This window comes from Rhinoderma darwinii, chromosome 4, assembly GCF_050947455.1.
Source record: "Rhinoderma darwinii isolate aRhiDar2 chromosome 4, aRhiDar2.hap1, whole genome shotgun sequence".
Lineage (NCBI taxonomy): Eukaryota > Metazoa > Chordata > Amphibia > Anura > Rhinodermatidae > Rhinoderma > Rhinoderma darwinii.
The window spans coordinates 5,235,323-5,242,822 of record NC_134690.1 but is presented as its reverse complement, the minus strand read 5'-3'; the positions used below and the strand labels follow the sequence as shown (position 1 = coordinate 5,242,822).

Genomic DNA, 7,500 nt, shown 5'->3' with positions numbered 1-7,500 from the left:
AAGTTTGACAAATTTAAAGGCTTTCTTTGTGTTAAAAGGAAGACATAGTTCCATGTTTCGAACAGGGGACCTTTCGCGTGTAAGGCGAACGTGATAACCACTACACTACAGAAACTTGGATATTGATTGTTCTGCAACCCGCAACCCACAAGCCATGCAGAAACGAATTGAGAAAAAGAATCCAGCCAATTAGTGCCAACAAAAAAAATTCCATGTTTCTGCCCTGTCTCGAACAGGGGACCTTTCGCGTGTAAGGCGAACGTGATAACCACTACACTACAGAAACTTGGATATTGATTGTTCCGCAACACACAACCCGCAAGCCATGCAGAAACGAATTGAGAAAAAGAATCCAGCCAATTAGTGCCAACAAAAAAAATTCCATGTTTCTGCCCTGTCTCAAACAGGGGACCTTTCGCGTGTTAGGCGAATGTGATAACCACTACACTACAGAAACTTCCCCTTGATACAAACACCCACCATTGCAGAAACCAAAGTTTGACAAATTTAAAGGCTTTCTTTGTGTTAAAAGGAAGACATAGTTCCATGTTTCTGCCCAGTTTCGAACAGGGGACCTTACGCGTGTAAGGCGAACGTGATAACCACTACACTACAGAAACTTGGATATTGATTGTTCTGCAACCCACAACCCGCAAGCCATGCAGAAACGAATTGAGAAAAAGAATCCAGCCAATTAGTGGCAACCAAAAAAATACCATGTTTCTGCCCTGTCTCGTACAGGGGACCTTTCGCGTGTAAGGCGAACGTGATAACCACTACACTACAGAAACTTGGACATTGATTGTTCCGCAACCCACAACCCGCAAGCCATGCAGAAACGAATTGAGAAAAATAATCCAGCCAATTAGTGCCAACAAAAGAAATTCCATGTTTCTGCCCTGTCTCGAACAGGGGATCGTTCGCGTGTAAGGCGAACGTGATAACCACTACACTACAGAAACTTGAATATTGATTGTTCCGCAACCCACAACCCGCAAGCCATGCAGAAACGAATTGAGAAAAAGAATCCAGCCAATTAGTGCCAACAAAAAAAATTCCATGTTTCTGCCCTGTCTCGAACAGGGGACCTTTCGCGTGTTAGGCGAACGTGATAACCACTACACTACAGAAACTTCCCCTTGATACAAACACCCACCATTGCAGAAACCAAACTTTGACAAATTTAAAGGCTTTCTTTGTGTTAAAAGGAAGACATAGTTCCTTGTTTCTGCCCAGTTTCGAACAGGGGACCTTTCGCGTGTAAGGCGAACGTGATAACCACTACACTACAGAAACTTGGATATTGATGGTTCCGCAACCCACAACCCGCAAGCCATGCAGAAACGAATTGAGAAAAAGAATCCAGCCAATTAGTGCCAACAACAGAAATTCCATGTTTCTGCCCTGTCTCGAACAGGGGACCTTTCGCGTGTAAGGCGAACGTGATAACCACTACAGAAACTAGGATATTGATTGTTCCTCAACCCACAACCCGCAAGCTATGCAGAAACGAATTGAGAAAAAGAATCCAGGCAATTAGTGCCAACAAAAGAAATTCCATGTTTCTGCCCTGTCTCGAACAGCGGACCTTTCGCGAGTAAGGCGAACGTGATAACCACTACACTACAGAAACTTGGATATTGATTGTTCCTCAACCCACAACCCGCAAGCTATGCAGAAACGAATTGAGAAAAAGAATCCAGCCAATTAGTGCCAACAACAGAAATTCCATGTTTCTGCCCTGTCTCGAACAGGGGACCTTTCGCGTGTTAGGCGAATGTGATAACCACTACACTACAGCAACTTCCCCTTGATACAAAAACCCACCATTGCAGAAACCAAAGTTTGACAAATTTAAAGGCTTTCTTTGTGTTAAAAAGAAGACATAGTTCCATGTTTCTGCCCAGTTTCGAACAGGGGACCTTTCGCGTGTAAGGCGAACGTGATAACCACTACACTACAGAAACTTGGATATTGATGGTTCCGCAACCCACAACCCGCAAGCCATGCAGAAACGAATTGCGAAAAATAATCCAGCCAATTAGCGGCAACAAAAAAAATTTCATGTTTCTGCCCTGTCTCGAACAGGGGACCTTTCGCGTGTAAGGCGAACCTTGATAACCACTACACTACAGAAACTTCCCATTGATACAAAAACCCACCATTGCAGAAACCAAAGTTTGACAAATTTAAAGGCTTTCTTTGTGTTAAAAGGAACACATAGTTCCTGCCCAGTTTCGAACAGGGGACCTTTCGGGTGTGAGGCGAACGTGATAACCACTACACTACAGAAACTTAGATATTGATTGTTCCGCAACCCACAACCCGCAAGCCATGCAGAAACGAATTGAGAAAAAGAATACAGCCAATTAGTGGCAACCAAAAAAATACCATGTTTCTGCCCTGTCTCGAACAGGGGACCTTTCGCGTGTAAGGCGAACGTGATAACCACTACACTACAGAAACTTGGATATTGATTGTTCCGCAACCCACAACCCGCAAGCCATGCAGAAACGAATTGCGAAAAATAGTCCAGCCAATTAGCGGCAACAAAAAAAATTTCATGTTTCTGCCCTGTCTCGAACAGGGGACCTTTCGCGTGTAAGGCGAACCTTGATAACCACTACACTACAGAAACTTCCCGTTGATATAAAAACCCACCATTGCAGAAACCAAAGTTTGACAAATTTAAAGGCTTTCTTTGTGTTAAAAGGAACACATAGTTCCTTGTTTCTGCCCAGTTTCGAACAGGGGACCTTTCGCGTGTTAGGCGAACGTGATAACCACTACACTACAGAAACTTGGATATTGATTGTTCCGCAACCCACAACCCGCAAGCCATGCAGAAACGAATTGAGAAAAAGAATACAGCCAATTAGTGGCAACCAAAAAAATACCATGTTTCTGCCCAGTTTCGAACAGGGGACCTTTCGCGTGTAAGGCAAACGTGATAACCACTACACTACAGAAACTTGGACATTAATTGTTCCGCAACCCACAACCCGCAAGCCATGCAGAAACGAATTGAGAAAAATAATCCAGCCAATTAGTGCCAACAAAAAAAATTCCATGTTTCTGCCCTGTCTCGAACAGGGGACCTTTCGCGTGTAAGGCGAACGTGATAACCACTACACTACAGAAACTTGGATATTGATGGTTCCGCAACCCACAACCCGCAAGCCATGCAGAAACGAATTGCGAAAAATAATCCAGCCAATTAGCGGCAACAAAAAAAATTTCATGTTTCTGCCCTGTCTCGAACAGGGGACCTTTCGCGTGTAAGGCGAACCTTGATAACCACTACACTACAGCAACTTCCCCTTGATACAAAAACCCACCATTGCAGAAACCAAAGTTTGACAAATTTAAAGGCTTTCTTTGTGTTAAAAAGAAGACATAGTTCCATGTTTCTGCCCAGTTTCGAACAGGGGACCTTTCGCGTGTAAGGCGAACGTGATAACCACTACACTACAGAAACTTGGATATTGATTGTTCCGCAACCCACAACCCGCAAGCCATGCAGAAACGAATTGAGAAAAAGAATCCAGCCAATTAGTGCCAACAAAAGAAATTCCATGTTTCTGCCCTGTCTCGAACAGGGGACCTTTCGCGTGTAAGGCGAACGTGATAACCACTACACTACAGAAACTTGGATATTGATGGTTCCGCAACCCACAACCCGCAAGCCATGCAGAAACGAATTGCGAAAAATAATCCAGCCAATTAGCGGCAACAAAAAAATTTTCATGTTTCTGCCCTGTCTCGAACAGGGGACCTTTCGCGTGTAAGGCGAACCTTGATAACCACTACACTACAGAAACTTCCCATTGATACAAAAACCCACCATTGCAGAAACCAAAGTTTGACAAATTTAAAGGCTTTCTTTGTGTTAAAAGGAACACATAGTTCCTTGTTTCTGCCCAGTTTCGAACAGGGGACCTTTCGGGTGTGAGGCGAACGTGATAACCACTACACTACAGAAACTTAGATATTGATTGTTCCGCAACCCACAACCCACAAGCCATGCAGAAACGAATTGAGAAAAAGAATACAGCCAATTAGTGGCAACCAAAAAAATACCATGTTTCTGCCTTGTCTGGAACATTGGACCTTTCGCGTGTTAGGCGAACGTGATAACCAATACACTACAGAAACTTCCCCTTGATACAAACACCCACCATTGCAGAAACCAAAGTTTGACAAATTTAAAGGCTTTCTTTGTGTTAAAAGGAAGACATAGTTCCATGTTTCGAACAGGGGACCTTTCGCGTGTAAGGCGAACGTGATAACCACTACACTACAGAAACTTGGATATTGATTGTTCTGCAACCCGCAACCCACAAGCCATGCAGAAACGAATTGAGAAAAAGAATCCAGCCAATTAGTGCCAACAAAAAAAATTCCATGTTTCTGCCCTGTCTCGAACAGGGGACCTTTCGCGTGTAAGGCGAACGTGATAACCACTACACTACAGAAACTTGGATATTGATTGTTCCGCAACACACAACCCGCAAGCCATGCAGAAACGAATTGAGAAAAAGAATCCAGCCAATTAGTGCCAACAAAAAAAATTCCATGTTTCTGCCCTGTCTCAAACAGGGGACCTTTCGCGTGTTAGGCGAATGTGATAACCACTACACTACAGAAACTTCCCCTTGATACAAACACCCACCATTGCAGAAACCAAAGTTTGACAAATTTAAAGGCTTTCTTTGTGTTAAAAGGAAGACATAGTTCCATGTTTCTGCCCAGTTTCGAACAGGGGACCTTACGCGTGTAAGGCGAACGTGATAACCACTACACTACAGAAACTTGGATATTGATTGTTCTGCAACCCACAACCCGCAAGCCATGCAGAAACGAATTGAGAAAAAGAATCCAGCCAATTAGTGGCAACCAAAAAAATACCATGTTTCTGCCCTGTCTCGTACAGGGGACCTTTCGCGTGTAAGGCGAACGTGATAACCACTACACTACAGAAACTTGGACATTGATTGTTCCGCAACCCACAACCCGCAAGCCATGCAGAAACGAATTGAGAAAAATAATCCAGCCAATTAGTGCCAACAAAAGAAATTCCATGTTTCTGCCCTGTCTCGAACAGGGGACCGTTCGCGTGTAAGGCGAACGTGATAACCACTACACTACAGAAACTTGAATATTGATTGTTCCGCAACCCACAACCCGCAAGCCATGCAGAAACGAATTGAGAAAAAGAATCCAGCCAATTAGTGCCAACAAAAAAAATTCCATGTTTCTGCCCTGTCTCGAACAGGGGACCTTTCGCGTGTTAGGCGAACGTGATAACCACTACACTACAGAAACTTCCCCTTGATACAAACACCCACCATTGCAGAAACCAAACTTTGACAAATTTAAAGGCTTTCTTTGTGTTAAAAGGAAGACATAGTTCCTTGTTTCTGCCCAGTTTCGAACAGGGGACCTTTCGCGTGTAAGGCGAACGTGATAACCACTACACTACAGAAACTTGGATATTGATGGTTCCGCAACCCACAACCCGCAAGCCATGCAGAAACGAATTGAGAAAAAGAATCCAGCCAATTAGTGCCAACAACAGAAATTCCATGTTTCTGCCCTGTCTCGAACAGGGGACCTTTCGCGTGTAAGGCGAACGTGATAACCACTACAGAAACTAGGATATTGATTGTTCCTCAACCCACAACCCGCAAGCTATGCAGAAACGAATTGAGAAAAAGAATCCAGGCAATTAGTGCCAACAAAAGAAATTCCATGTTTCTGCCCTGTCTCGAACAGCGGACCTTTCGCGAGTAAGGCGAACGTGATAACCACTACACTACAGAAACTTGGATATTGATTGTTCCTCAACCCACAACCCGCAAGCTATGCAGAAACGAATTGAGAAAAAGAATCCAGCCAATTAGTGCCAACAACAGAAATTCCATGTTTCTGCCCTGTCTCGAACAGGGGACCTTTCGCGTGTTAGGCGAATGTGATAACCACTACACTACAGCAACTTCCCCTTGATACAAAAACCCACCATTGCAGAAACCAAAGTTTGACAAATTTAAAGGCTTTCTTTGTGTTAAAAAGAAGACATAGTTCCATGTTTCTGCCCAGTTTCGAACAGGGGACCTTTCGCGTGTAAGGCGAACGTGATAACCACTACACTACAGAAACTTGGATATTGATTGTTCCGCAACCCACAACCCGCAAGCCATGCAGAAACGAATTGAGAAAAAGAATCCAGCCAATTAGTGCCAACAAAAGAAATTCCATGTTTCTGCCCTGTCTCGAACAGGGGACCTTTCGCGTGTAAGGCGAACGTGATAACCACTACACTACAGAAACTTGGATATTGATGGTTCCGCAACCCACAACCCGCAAGCCATGCAGAAACGAATTGCGAAAAATAATCCAGCCAATTAGCGGCAACAAAAAAAATTTCATGTTTCTGCCCTGTCTCGAACAGGGGACCTTTCGCGTGTAAGGCGAACCTTGATAACCACTACACTACAGAAACTTCCCATTGATACAAAAACCCACCATTGCAGAAACCAAAGTTTGACAAATTTAAAGGCTTTCTTTGTGTTAAAAGGAACACATAGTTCCTGCCCAGTTTCGAACAGGGGACCTTTCGGGTGTGAGGCGAACGTGATAACCACTACACTACAGAAACTTAGATATTGATTGTTCCGCAACCCACAACCCGCAAGCCATGCAGAAACGAATTGAGAAAAAGAATACAGCCAATTAGTGGCAACCAAAAAAATACCATGTTTCTGCCCTGTCTCGAACAGGGGACCTTTCGCGTGTAAGGCGAACGTGATAACCACTACACTACAGAAACTTGGATATTGATTGTTCCGCAACCCACAACCCGCAAGCCATGCAGAAACGAATTGCGAAAAATAGTCCAGCCAATTAGCGGCAACAAAAAAAATTTCATGTTTCTGCCCTGTCTCGAACAGGGGACCTTTCGCGTGTAAGGCGAACCTTGATAACCACTACACTACAGAAACTTCCCGTTGATACAAAAACCCACCATTGCAGAAACCAAAGTTTGACAAATTTAAAGGCTTTCTTTGTGTTAAAAGGAACACATAGTTCCTTGTTTCTGCCCAGTTTCGAACAGGGGACCTTTCGCGTGTTAGGCGAACGTGATAACCACTACACTACAGAAACTTGGATATTGATTGTTCCGCAACCCACAACCCGCAAGCCATGCAGAAACGAATTGAGAAAAAGAATACAGCCAATTAGTGGCAACCAAAAAAATACCATGTTTCTGCCCAGTTTCGAACAGGGGACCTTTCGCGTGTAAGGCAAACGTGATAACCACTACACTACAGAAACTTGGACATTAATTGTTCCGCAACCCACAACCCGCAAGCCATGCAGAAACGAATTGAGAAAAATAATCCAGCCAATTAGTGCCAACAAAAAAAATTCCATGTTTCTGCCCTGTCTCGAACAGGGGACCTTTCGCGTGTTAGGCGAACGTGATAACCACTACACTAC

General features: G+C 43.9%; 21 non-coding genes across 21 annotated transcripts in view; all 21 read right to left on the bottom strand.

The window, feature by feature from the left end:
* Nucleotides 1-213: 213 nt before the first annotated feature.
* TRNAV-UAC (transfer RNA valine (anticodon UAC)) lies at nt 214-286 on the bottom strand. Its single transcript has one exon. It is a non-coding gene; the product is annotated as a tRNA-Val (tRNA).
* A 432-nt stretch (nt 287-718) lies between these two features.
* Nucleotides 719-791, bottom strand: TRNAV-UAC (transfer RNA valine (anticodon UAC)). Its single transcript has one exon. It is a non-coding gene; the product is annotated as a tRNA-Val (tRNA).
* A 98-nt stretch (nt 792-889) lies between these two features.
* On the bottom strand, nt 890-962 carry TRNAV-UAC (transfer RNA valine (anticodon UAC)). Its single transcript has one exon. It is a non-coding gene; the product is annotated as a tRNA-Val (tRNA).
* A 98-nt stretch (nt 963-1,060) lies between these two features.
* On the bottom strand, nt 1,061-1,133 carry TRNAV-AAC (transfer RNA valine (anticodon AAC)). Its single transcript has one exon. It is a non-coding gene; the product is annotated as a tRNA-Val (tRNA).
* Nucleotides 1,134-1,223: 90 nt separating this feature from the next.
* Nucleotides 1,224-1,296, bottom strand: TRNAV-UAC (transfer RNA valine (anticodon UAC)). Its single transcript has one exon. It is a non-coding gene; the product is annotated as a tRNA-Val (tRNA).
* Nucleotides 1,297-1,894: 598 nt separating this feature from the next.
* Nucleotides 1,895-1,967, bottom strand: TRNAV-UAC (transfer RNA valine (anticodon UAC)). Its single transcript has one exon. It is a non-coding gene; the product is annotated as a tRNA-Val (tRNA).
* A 426-nt stretch (nt 1,968-2,393) lies between these two features.
* TRNAV-UAC (transfer RNA valine (anticodon UAC)) lies at nt 2,394-2,466 on the bottom strand. The gene has a single exon. It is a non-coding gene; the product is annotated as a tRNA-Val (tRNA).
* Nucleotides 2,467-2,899: 433 nt separating this feature from the next.
* Nucleotides 2,900-2,972, bottom strand: TRNAV-UAC (transfer RNA valine (anticodon UAC)). The gene has a single exon. It is a non-coding gene; the product is annotated as a tRNA-Val (tRNA).
* A 98-nt stretch (nt 2,973-3,070) lies between these two features.
* Nucleotides 3,071-3,143, bottom strand: TRNAV-UAC (transfer RNA valine (anticodon UAC)). The gene has a single exon. It is a non-coding gene; the product is annotated as a tRNA-Val (tRNA).
* A 262-nt stretch (nt 3,144-3,405) lies between these two features.
* Nucleotides 3,406-3,478, bottom strand: TRNAV-UAC (transfer RNA valine (anticodon UAC)). Its single transcript has one exon. It is a non-coding gene; the product is annotated as a tRNA-Val (tRNA).
* Nucleotides 3,479-3,576: 98 nt separating this feature from the next.
* On the bottom strand, nt 3,577-3,649 carry TRNAV-UAC (transfer RNA valine (anticodon UAC)). Its single transcript has one exon. It is a non-coding gene; the product is annotated as a tRNA-Val (tRNA).
* A 756-nt stretch (nt 3,650-4,405) lies between these two features.
* TRNAV-UAC (transfer RNA valine (anticodon UAC)) lies at nt 4,406-4,478 on the bottom strand. Its single transcript has one exon. It is a non-coding gene; the product is annotated as a tRNA-Val (tRNA).
* A 432-nt stretch (nt 4,479-4,910) lies between these two features.
* TRNAV-UAC (transfer RNA valine (anticodon UAC)) lies at nt 4,911-4,983 on the bottom strand. The gene has a single exon. It is a non-coding gene; the product is annotated as a tRNA-Val (tRNA).
* A 98-nt stretch (nt 4,984-5,081) lies between these two features.
* Nucleotides 5,082-5,154, bottom strand: TRNAV-UAC (transfer RNA valine (anticodon UAC)). Its single transcript has one exon. It is a non-coding gene; the product is annotated as a tRNA-Val (tRNA).
* Nucleotides 5,155-5,252: 98 nt separating this feature from the next.
* On the bottom strand, nt 5,253-5,325 carry TRNAV-AAC (transfer RNA valine (anticodon AAC)). Its single transcript has one exon. It is a non-coding gene; the product is annotated as a tRNA-Val (tRNA).
* A 90-nt stretch (nt 5,326-5,415) lies between these two features.
* Nucleotides 5,416-5,488, bottom strand: TRNAV-UAC (transfer RNA valine (anticodon UAC)). Its single transcript has one exon. It is a non-coding gene; the product is annotated as a tRNA-Val (tRNA).
* A 598-nt stretch (nt 5,489-6,086) lies between these two features.
* On the bottom strand, nt 6,087-6,159 carry TRNAV-UAC (transfer RNA valine (anticodon UAC)). Its single transcript has one exon. It is a non-coding gene; the product is annotated as a tRNA-Val (tRNA).
* Nucleotides 6,160-6,257: 98 nt separating this feature from the next.
* Nucleotides 6,258-6,330, bottom strand: TRNAV-UAC (transfer RNA valine (anticodon UAC)). The gene has a single exon. It is a non-coding gene; the product is annotated as a tRNA-Val (tRNA).
* A 426-nt stretch (nt 6,331-6,756) lies between these two features.
* TRNAV-UAC (transfer RNA valine (anticodon UAC)) lies at nt 6,757-6,829 on the bottom strand. Its single transcript has one exon. It is a non-coding gene; the product is annotated as a tRNA-Val (tRNA).
* Nucleotides 6,830-7,262: 433 nt separating this feature from the next.
* On the bottom strand, nt 7,263-7,335 carry TRNAV-UAC (transfer RNA valine (anticodon UAC)). Its single transcript has one exon. It is a non-coding gene; the product is annotated as a tRNA-Val (tRNA).
* A 98-nt stretch (nt 7,336-7,433) lies between these two features.
* Nucleotides 7,434-7,500, bottom strand: part of TRNAV-AAC (transfer RNA valine (anticodon AAC)) — a 73-nt gene continuing 6 nt past the window's right edge. The window contains exon 1 of the tRNA in view: nt 7,434-7,500. This exon is cut by the window's right edge and continues 6 nt beyond it. This is a non-coding gene — a tRNA (tRNA-Val).